The following is an 11,676-nucleotide window of genomic DNA, read 5'->3' as shown; positions in this document are numbered from 1 at the left end:
AAAGAAAGCCAAGTAAAAGAAAGTTAAATAAAAAACCGGCCCAGTGCGAGTCAGACTCGCGGACTGAGGGTTCCGTACTCGGGTATTTTTTTTCGACATAAAAAATAATAAAAATCTGTTTAAGATTGTACACGTAAAGCGCTTTCATATGATAACCCACTTGGTATAGTTATCTTACATTGAAAATTCAAAATACTAATTACACATTTTTTTTTAAATAATATAACCATAAATTTACGGTTTTAGGATTTTTCTTTAACTTGTGCTATAAGACCTACCTATCTGCCAAAATTCATGATTCTAGGTCAACGGGAAGAACCCTATAGATTTTCTTGACAGACACAAAGGACGGACGGACTTACGACGGACAGGTAGACAGACAGACAGACAGAGAGACAGACAGACAACGAAGTGATCCTATAAGGGTTCCTTTTTCCCTAAACCCTAAAAAATGAAAAAAAAAATGTTCACTTTATTTGAGACATTAAAAAGGACGCTTTGCGGCGTCTCGATTTCGCACCAATTTGTTTCAAGCCTAAGCGCTTGCCACGTAGTATGGTGATGCGACTTTGGGTACGTGTTTTGCATTCTAAAAAACCGCGCTCGAGCAATTACTGACCTGATTATATTGTTAACACTTCGTCAACATCCAGTAAATAAACTCTTTGAAGTTCTTAATTAAGATATCCTGTATTAAAAGCCAACTAAAAAAATTAACTCCAAAATAGTCACATTTATTCGAAACAATAGAAAATTGATCCAGTGAAACCAACTCCCTTTGGCGGTGTTTCCATTAGATTTCAATCGATTTCAATCGATTCAAGGCGGATCAATTATCCACACCTGAAAGGCTGGTATTACATTGGCGGTTCCTCTGGTATTCAAATTTTTATGGGCGGTACGACCCGCTTGTTCGTTTGCTCGACCCAAAAAGAGGGGTGTTATAAGTTTGACGTGTGTATCTGTGTATCTGTCAGTGGCGTCATAGCTCCTAAACTAATGAACCGATTTTAATTAAGTTTTTTTTTTGTTTTTCGGCTTGATCGAGAGTGTTTTTAGCTATAATCCAAGAAAATCGGTTCAGCCATTTGAAAGTTATCAGCTATTTTCTAGTTAGTGTAACCTTCACTTGTCGGGGGTGTTATAAATTTTTAATTTGCACTTGTCATAAAAAAGTTCTTCCCATCGTCTGTGTACTGCTCCTCTTTTCCTTTGTCCTTACGGAACCCTAAAATTAATAATTCAGGCTGTTTTATTTCATAGTGTGGGCTAGACCATAATAAAAAGCAACGTTGCGACTTGCGAGCTTTTACTGATAACGAGACGCGGGCTTCCTCGTTAGCACCTGTCCGTATGATAAGAAAGTCTTATCGCGCGTGAAAAGGCGAGCTAAAGACATCGTTAGGAATAAGCATGTTTGAAATATAAGAATCCGAAAGATTGTCTTACAGGCGTCAGTTAGATAAGTTAGAGACCTGTAGTTATTTATTTGTTGACTTACTAGGGAATAATTATAATTTGACATGTGATATATTTAATGTAGTTTAATGAGTTTTTAACCCCCGACCCAAAAAGAGGGGTGTTATAAGTTTGACGTGTGTATCTGTGTGTCTGTGTATCTGTGTATCTGTGTATCTGTGTATCTGTCTGTGGCATCGTAGCGCCTAAACGAATGAACCGATTTTAATTTAGTTTTTTTTGTTTGAAAGGTGGCTTGATCGAGAGTGTTCTTAGCTATAATCTAAAAAAATTGGTTCAGCCGTTTAAGAGTTATCAGCTCTTTTCTAGTTTTCTTATAGAAAAGAAGGTTAAATAACCGTTAGGTTCATAATATTATGTCAATAGACAAATGTCAAGCTGTCAAGATGGACGTTGCCTAAATACATAATTATTTATTTGAAAATGATGTTTTGGAAAACTCAAATACTTTGGATCGTCGGGGGTGTTATAAATTTTTAATTTACACTTGTAAATTTAGAACTTTTATTCTTTAATTTAATAATATAATCCACAGTGCGCATTTTTTACATTTCATTCTTGACAATGGACTTATTTGGCTATGCAGTAAAGTTGTACTTGAATTTTATATTAGGTATGTATGTGAAATTTTGCACGCTATTGCATGGCAAATGTAGTGATAAAAAAATCGCACAATTTTTTTTCGCAATTCCACAACACTTGCAATCCTATGGAGATGCCCGCACTGCGATTTAAAATTCGCGCAGAAAAAAAAAACCGGGATTATTTAAAAAAATCGCAGTGTGGGCTAGGCCTTAGAGGTGGGTGTCTGGAATAGAACCTTGGATCCTCCGAATAGACCGCAGTTTTAACCACTTGGCTTAGGTATTGGCTGCTTCTTTTGCACAAAAAATGTTTTTTTTATTCATTCATCATGTGTGTCTTGAGCCTTACCTAGCTCCTTTTGAGACAGTCACGGTAGCATGAGATCACCTTCATACAACTTCGTATTCGAGTCGTGCTATCTTCGAACATCCGAATATAAAATATCCATGGCCACTTTTTGCCCCGTTTTATTCATCGCGGCATCAAATATCGAGTATATTGAAGGTTTTTCTTGACTTTACTTATAAATATTCATCCCGCGACACTTGTTTAGAAATTTTGGCGGTATCTCTGACTTCTTTATATAAATAAAGGAGAAACTGACTGACTGAAATCATTGTCATCAGCATATTCAGTGTGAGATTTATAGAGCTTACTTTGACTTTGGTCAGACTTAAGATTGAGTTAAAAGTTAAAACGAGACAGGTTTATGTGAGAGATATACATCTGTCTCCTTTTAACTCTGTCCAAAGTCAGAGTGCGGTCTATAGATCTCATCCTACCACGCTGACCAAGAACTCTAAGGCATGAAGGTTTCCTCATGATATTTGCCTTCGCCGTTAAAGCTAAGCTAAGTTAAAGAGATTATTTTATTGTTTAACACGCACATAACTGGCAAAAGTTAGTTAGTCATAAAAATCAGTCAAGTGCGAGTCGGACGCGCACACGAAGGGTTCCGTACCATCGTACAAGAAATAACAGTTTTAATTTATTTTATTTTATTATTAATTGTTCTTATAGCGGCATAGAAATATATATTCTGTGAAAATGTCAACTCTCTACCTATACGGTTCACGAGATACAGCCCGCTGACAGACAGACGGACGGACAGCTGAGTCTTAGTAAGTAATGGGGTCCAATTGTAACCTTTGGCTGAAAATGATTCAATTTCAAATGTCTACATAGCTAAATAGTCGTAAAACAGGAAACCCCAAATTGTTTCACGTGAGATAATTGCATTACCGAATTGACCTGAATTCAGGTCTCCTAATGATGCAGGAATAACCAAGTTTGCGGTTAACCGTACCAGTGAATTCACACTGGCTTTTTACAATTTCAGTGTGCTTAGTATATTATGATTTTACAGCACACCAACAAACGAAAAAAAACAAGCCAAAAAGAGGGGTGTTATATGTTTGACGTGTGTATCTGTGTATCTGTCTGTGGCATCGTAGCTCCTAAACTAATGAACCGATTTTAATTTAGTTTTTTTTGTTTGAAAGGTGGCTTCGAGAGTGTTCTTAGCTATAATTGAAGAAAATCGGTTCAGCCGTTTGAAAGTTATCAGCTCTTTTCTAGTTTTCTTATAGAGGTTTTTGTGTCGGGGGTTTTTAAACTTTGAGTTCCTGTACCTGTACTTCTATGTATTCTGAAATAAAGCCACAATCAATTTTGGGCTTGCCTTTACACAAGTTTAAAAATCTACTAAAATTATGCTCTTGAAAATAGCATATTAAACAAACGAAGATTATGTAAATGATAACAGAGGGTAGATTTGACCTGCAGCTCGCTCCAGAAAAGCGCGGGACTTCAATTACTTATATACAGTCATGGCATTATATTATTCTATAATATTATCAAATGTTTGCCGCCGAGTTTCTTGCTGGTTCTTCTCGATAGGCACTCAGAACCAGTGGAAGATGCATTTGACGATGCAAAAGTTTAGTAAAAGTTTTATTAAATAAAAAATGTTTTCATTCATTTTTTCATTTTCATTTCAGCCAAAACACAGAACTCCCTATAAAGGATTTTTACATCGTATTAACGTACCTACCTACTCTTTGAGACATGGAGAGATAAAATCCGAAATTCGCTTGAAAAGCTTTTAAGTTCTCTCAAAGTGGGACTGTAAATCAGAAACTATAAGTCACGCAAGTTGTAGGCACTTGTAGGCGATAGCGGCAATTTAGCCGAAAGTGCTGATAGGCAATTAGGGCGAACTGTTGCCTATTCCCGGCTGGCTTGGCGCCATTATTCGCGGGACGATCTACGACTTCACTGACTGTTTACAGCTGATAGCTGGATACAGTTTGTGTAATAGCTTTTATCTAATCTTTGAACAACTTGTCAGTATCTACCCTTGTCTAACTACGTCTAATAGCTAGGTACTATTGAGTACTAGCTGGTGCCCGCGACTTCGTCTGCCCGAATTAAGGTTTTAGAAAACCCCGTGGGAACTCTTTGATTTTGCTCAGTTAGACGGACGGACCAGACGGACTGGACGAAACCATAAGAAAGTCATGGGAATTGGGATGGCTAGTATTTATATTAATACTAGAGGATGCCCGCGACTTGTCCGCGTGGATTTCGGTTTTTAAAGATCCCATTGGAACTATTTGATTTTCCGAGATAAAAAGTTGCCTATGTCAATTGCAGGGACGCAAGCTACCTCGGTTTCAAATTTCGTGCAAATCGGTTAAGCGGATGGGTATTTAGGAATCCCGTGGGAACTCTTTTATGTCTAGCCTATCTCCATCCCCGGGATATAAGCTAATTCTGTACCAAACGTCAAAATCGGTTAAGCTGTTGGGCCGTGAAAAGGTAGCAGACAGACAGACAGACAGACCCACTTTCGCATTTATAATATGGATTAAAAATATGGGTTTAAAATATAACGATTCCTAGAAAAATTACGAAACCCTAAAAGCCAAAACTCTAACCTCTGTGAAGTCCGTGTAGCAAAAGCTGATATAAAATGAAATTTGTCCACTGGTTTTCCTCGAGGGACCAACCAGCTTACTGTCAGGGACCATTATTTTCCATTTGCGCTACGCTTTCTTTTTCATTTAGTCCGACTGTGCATTTAGAGGAAAATTAAAATTTGCATACCTCTGTTTTATAGCTTCTAGCTTATGCCCGCGACTTACCCCCTTTGGGGTCTAATTTTCAAAAAAAAACCTTTCTTAGTGGATGTCTGCGTCATAGTCCATCCAGTAGTTTGATCTACGCGTTGATAGATCAGTCAGTCAGCTTTTCCTTTTTAACCCCCGACCCAAAAAGAGGGGTGTTATAAGTTTGACGTGTGTATCTGTGTATCTGTTTGTGTCACCGTAGCTCCTAAACTAATGAACCAATTTTAATTTAGTTTTTATTGTTTGAAAGGTGGTTTGATCGAAAGTGTTCTTAATCTTAGTTATGATTCAATAAAATCGGTTCAGCCGTTTGAATGTTATCAGCTCTTTTCTAGTTACTTTAACCTTCATTTGTGGGGGTGTTATAAAATTTTAATTTACACTTGTTATATATATAAGTATAGACTAAAGATCCGCATAGAAGTAGAAAAAAAAAAATTTTGCTCCAACCCACTTCCGGTTACCCAGAGCCTCCGATTTAATGGAAATAGAGTCAAGAAGTGCCTCGGTCAAACGGTTATCGTACTTGGCTAAATCCAATAAGCAGTTTCTTGCTTGGTATTGCTGTTATTAATAATATTATGTGCGCAATATTCACTCCGTAGGATAGAACGTACTTACGCTGAAACTATAGGAAGGTTTTCATTTTACAAAAAACCGGTCAAGTGCGAGTCGGATTCACACTCTAAGGGTTCCATACCATCGCACAAGATATACCTAACACTTTTATGTAGAATATTGCAAGTTAATGCATGGACTGCTCCACTATAATATGTAATTCAGTAAATTAGTTTTTTCGTGTATTTTTATAATGTTACAACGAATTCATGGTTTTTAGTTTTTTCCCTTACTTGTGCTATGTAAATACCTACCTGCCAAATTTCATGAGTCATTGATAGATTTTCCCCATAGATTTTCTTGACAGACACGACAGACAGACAGACAAGTGATCTTACAAGTGTTCCTTTTTTCCTTTTGAGGTACGGAACCCTAAAAAAGTAACGACATAAATGATTATTATTGGTTCTCCAGTTTCATATAATACATTACTATATTTTCATATAAAAGTAAGTCGGAAAAAATATCTTATTTTCATTTGAATTTCTATTGAATTTCTAAAAATCCTGAAATATGTATTTATTCATTTTTAATCGAAAGCCCAAATACCAATTATCAAGCTTGCGTTGTAATGGTGATAATTAAAAAAAAAATTACGTAAACTTAAAACTAAAGCTGTGAGAGTTCCAAACGCGCCCAAGTCTGAGAAGTAGCCCACAACAAACTCAGCCGGGTCCAAGTTTGGTAACTAACATTCACAAGGTCTTCATGTGGTAATTATTATTTTTAAAACGTAAACAAAGCTAGTTCTCAAGTTTTTTTTTTGACTATTTTTTACGGTAACTCTCAAGGTTCTTTAAGCTATAAGTATAACGTGTACTTAAAACAAAAAGTTTATCGTATACTTGTGGATGTTCTAGCTAATTGCAGCTATTACCAGATAAGATCTGGCTACAGAACAATCCACGATAGCCATACAGGGAGGCAAGGAGAAAATGGGCGGTTTTTACTTTGAACTCTTTAAAATAATTCCGTCTTGTTGAAGAAAGCTATAATAATAATCATTACGATACTTATGATATGAAACTTTTTTATAATCCACTAAAAAAATTAAATCTGTATGGTGCAATGAGCAACATGCAATATGTACTGCTAGCCCGTCCTCTACTACAAATGCTGGAAAAGCAAGCAACTAAACAAGAAAAACACAACATCGCTACTCAACACCACACAATTCACCTAAAATCTACGCACGTTTCAGGTACATACTTTAAAATGACGACAACTGATGGACGGACAGACAGATGAACAGCGGAGGCGCAATAGGGACCCATTCGCACTCTTCGGATACGGAACCCTAAAAAAAGGTTTATATTTTCGCTGAGTGAAGCTGCGGGTGGTCCCTAGTTGCAAATAACACTGTAAAGACTAAAGAAGTTGATCTTAAATGTGTTCAGTCCAAAGTTTCAGCAAGATATTACTGTTCAGTCCAAAGTTTCAGCAAGATATTACTGTTCAGTCCAAAGTTTCAGCAAGATATTACTGTTCAGTCCAAAGTTTCAGCAAGATATTACTGTTCAGTCCAAAGTTTCAGCAAGATATTACTGTTCAGTCCAAAGTTTCAGCAAGATATTACTGTTCAGTCCAAAGTTTCAGCAAGATATTACTTAAATCTTGCCACATATTAAAGGGTACCTAGCCCATTGTAATTTTTCAGCCAATTTGACCTTTCGAAGCGACCCTTCAATAAAACCCGTCTGCGAGAACATTAAGGGCCTGGTCGAATACAAAGCGTGACGGCAAGGTACGGCACTGTGACACAGCGAATGGGTGTACGATTCGTAATACAACTCCGTGGATGCCGCTAGGTACTAGATTGGTCAAGCCAAAGTATAACAAGTGTAAATTAAAAATTTATAACACCCCCGACGATCCAAAGTATCTGAGTTTTCCAAAACATCATTTTCAAATAAATAATTATGTATTTAGGCAACGTCCATCTTGACAGCTTGACATTTGTCTATTGACATAATATTATGAACCTGACGGTTATCTAACCTTCTTTTCTACAAGAAAACTAGAAAAGAGCTGGTAACTCTTAAACGGATGAACCAATTTTTTTAGATTATAGCTAAGAACACTCTCGATCAAGCCATCTTTCAAACAAAAAAAACTAAATTAAAATCGGTTCATTCGTTTAGGCGCTACGATGCCACAGACAGATACACAGATACACAGACACACAGATCCACAGATACACAGATACACAGATATACAGATACACAGATACACACGTCAAACTTATAACACCCCTCTTTTTGGGTCGGGGGTTAAAAATAATGTCACATGTGAAAGTTTGTCAAATAACCGCTTGTTAGTAGGCAATTTTGATTACGGGAGCTTTTCCAAGTTTTTCCTGAGATTTTCACCAGGGAATGTTTTAAAATAAAACACGTACTGCCGATTTCGAGGCAACAATATTAATGAAATAACAAAGGCGCGAGGAACTAGCCATTAGTATATGGCTACTGTAGGAACTGGCTGTAAACTAAATTGTTTATATTTAAACTTATTCTAATTCTTATTCTTTTTCTAAAATCCTTTTGTTTTACGTTCGATGACTTTTTATCTGACTTCAAATATATATCTCAAACAGGACGTCCAAGCTTTTCTTTTTTTCCTATAAATTCAAAATATCCCAACAGCTACTACATAGTAGTAACTATGTAGTAAAGTCAACTCAGTTGTTGACAAAAGATGGCAAAAAGAAGGCGATGATAGCCTTGTGGTTACGTGAGCCTCTTCTTCGAGGAACGGCCGTTCTATCCTGGGCACGCATCTCTAACTTTTTTAACGATGATGGAAAACATCGTGATTATACCTGTATGTTCATAACATTTTTAAAGGTGTGTGAAGTCTTCCAATCCGCACTTGACCAGTGTGGTGGACAAATAGACAAACCCTTTTCATTCTGAGAGGAGATCCGCGTTCAGTAGTGGGTCAGCGACGAGTTGATGATTATGATGATGTTGATAGAAATTTTCGAGTCATAATAAATACCTATGTGATTCGTCGCGCGTTATTTGTCTGACCCTTATAGCTTGTACAAGTACATTGAAGATCCCTTTTCAAGTTTAGGGTCCATTATTTACATACTAAGTAAGAAGGGTAAGACCTTCGACCGCCTTATAATCTCTTACCCTATAATCTTCTATGAACCTTTTTGCGTGATAACTAGATCGTCTATCCCATTGCCAATGGTCTAAAGTTTTGAGCTTAGAGTTCTGCATTCTACTTAATCTAAGCGACGGCTATTACTAGGCCCAACGTGACCTTATTACTAAGTCTCCGCTGTCCGTCCGTCTGTTAGTGCTCTCGTGAACCAAAACAGAGATTTGAAATTTTCACAGAATGTATGTATGTATATACTTTATTGCTCCACAAAACCAAATGACAGTTACAAAAAACGAAAACTTAAAATATAGGTACAACAAGACGGTCTTATCGCAATAGGGTTCCGTTGGGACCCTTCAAGTACGGAACTCTAAAAAAACGATTCTCTATAATTAAAATAATTTTTGCCCTCCGACCCAAAAAGAAGGGTGTTATAAGTTTGACGTGTGTATCTGTGTATCTGTCTGTGGCATCGTAGCTCCTAAACTAATGAACCGATTCTGATTGAGTTTTTTTTTGTTTGAAAGGTGACTTGATCGAGAGTGTTCTTAGCTATAATCCAAGAAAATCGGTTCAGCCGTTTGAAAATTATCAGCTCTTTTCTAGTTACTGTAACGTTCACTTGTCGGGGGTGTTATAAATTTTTAATTTATACTTTGTAATCAATAATATTAAATGTAGTAGTAATTGTAGTAGTACGTACTTAGTACTTACCTATATAAAATATAAAGTCATAAACTACAAACGCACATCATTAAAACATTTGGGTGGATTTGAACATGTTTCAGTAATTTCAGTGGTTTCTATTTTAATGAATTTTGCAGGTAATACTTTGAACGAAATTATTATGCGAATAAAATAAACCTAAACCAAGTTCATTACGAGAGGTATACATACTGTGGTTAAGCGTAGCTGTTGTAAATTAATCTGTCAATAGGAATTATTCTGTTCCATTTAGGGTTCAGGATTGATGTGATTAGATTTATCACTGAATACAGGATACTGGGATTGGACGTAATGTTATTAAAGTCCAGTGATTTAGCATAACTATCATATTATCCTGGATTGGCTCTAATAATAATCCACTCAAGTGGCTAGTATCTACTGCTATCATCATTATAGTCATCATCAGCCTGTGGAAGTCCACAGTTGGACATAGGCGTTCCCAAAAAAGCGCCACCACACCCGGTCTTCAGCCTTCCTAATCTAGCCACTTCTCGCTAACCTCTTTGCATCGTCGGTCTATCGTGCTGGAGGGCGTCCCGTTGTTTATACGCGGTCTCCACTCAAAGAATTTTCGGTTCCAACGGCCATCGCCTCTACGACAGGCATGGCCTGCCCACTACCACTTCAGCTTGCTAATAGTTTGGGCTATGTCAGTGACCTTGGTTCTCCTGCAGATCTCCTCATTTCGGATCTTATGCCTCTGGGAAACTTTTAACATAGCCCTCTCCATAGCTTGCTGAGATTGCTTGCTTTGGATTTGTGGACAAGGCCGTTAATTTATCATTGTCCACGTTTCAGCACCATAAGTGAGGACGGGAAGGACACACTGGTTGAAGATTTTTGTTTTCAGGCACTGAGCAATTTTCGATGAGAAGATTTGACTTAGTTTCCCAAAAGCTGCCCAACCTAGCCGAATTCTTCTGTTTACTACGTAATCTATTCGTATACCTACTTCGCGTCAAATGAATCCCACCAAAAACATTTCATGTAAAAATGTAGCCAAGACTCACAAGTTCATAATGTTTTCACTGTTAAAAAGTTATGAGATCTCTAGTAGAGCCAAGCCCCTAGCTGAGCTTAGATTTGTGCTGGCCATGGGACCTATCCCAAGTCCAAAGTAATATAGCTCTCAAATGTTCTTGACTGTATCAAATTTATAACAATAAATAACAAATCACTCTACTTACAAGCTCTGATTCTACAAACCCTATATCTTGGTAAAAAAAGGACGGCTTGGCCGTTTAATGTTCGTAAAACTATTACATGACATAACATTTGTTCGACAATTACTAATTTGTATTGTACTTCGTGATGGTCGCAGAAGCAATTCCGGGCTTAGATGTCATTTCAGATAAAAATCCACGAACTGTAAACGGCCAAGCCGTACTTTTTTTACCAAGATATAGGGTTTGTAGAATCAGAGCTTGTAAGTAGAGTGATTTGTTATTTATTGTTATAAATTTGATACAGTCAAGAACATTTGAGAGCTATATTACTTTGGACTTGGGATAGGTCCCATGGCCAGCACAAATCTAAGCTCAGCTAGGGGCTTGGCTCTACTAGAGATCTCATAACTTTTTAACAGTGAAAACATTATGAACTTGTGAGTCTTGGCTACATTTTTACATGAAATGTTTTTGGTGGGATTTCATTTCTTTTTGGCAGGTGCCCTAGATTTTTTTGGATCTATTTTTTGTAGGTACATCATTTTCATGGCCCACTCTCTATCGTTACCTCTTTTTTTTAAAGCTTTTATTCAACTTGCAATGTACTCGTATGTAAATATGTTTGTTCGGGTGGAATCTTGCAACTCAATTTTGAAGCAGATATACCAAATTTCAGTCTTTTAGGACTTCAGGAAACACAGATACTTGGTACGTTTGATAAATCTGCCACGGACATCTTATCCTGAAAACTTTAGAATTCGAGCAACAGATTTTACAGATATGCATCTCATATACGAGGGGATGAAGGGGGACCCGATTTCTTAATTTATCTGTTGTTCATAATTGTTGAAATTCCT

At 37.1% G+C, this 11,676-nt stretch overlaps 1 protein-coding gene across 2 annotated transcripts in view; it reads right to left on the bottom strand.

The window, feature by feature from the left end:
• LOC123876967 (UDP-glucosyltransferase 2-like) overlaps positions 1-4,329 on the bottom strand; it is a 38,440-nt gene extending 34,111 nt beyond the window's left edge. Inside the window, exon 1 of one of the 2 annotated variants that reach the window (XM_045923426.1) lies at positions 4,118-4,329. The gene's annotated coding sequence lies outside the window, so the exon portion shown is untranslated. Of the gene's footprint in view, positions 1-619; positions 944-4,117 lie in introns of those variants that run through there. The other variant, XM_045923428.1, reaches the window with a different exon arrangement.
• Positions 4,330-11,676: the final 7,347 nt, after the last annotated feature.

This window comes from Maniola jurtina, chromosome 22 (genome assembly GCF_905333055.1).
Source record: "Maniola jurtina chromosome 22, ilManJurt1.1, whole genome shotgun sequence".
In the NCBI taxonomy this organism is placed as follows: domain Eukaryota; kingdom Metazoa; phylum Arthropoda; class Insecta; order Lepidoptera; family Nymphalidae; genus Maniola; species Maniola jurtina.
Note: the sequence above shows the minus strand (reverse complement) of the source record. Positions and strands in the feature narration are given on the sequence as shown.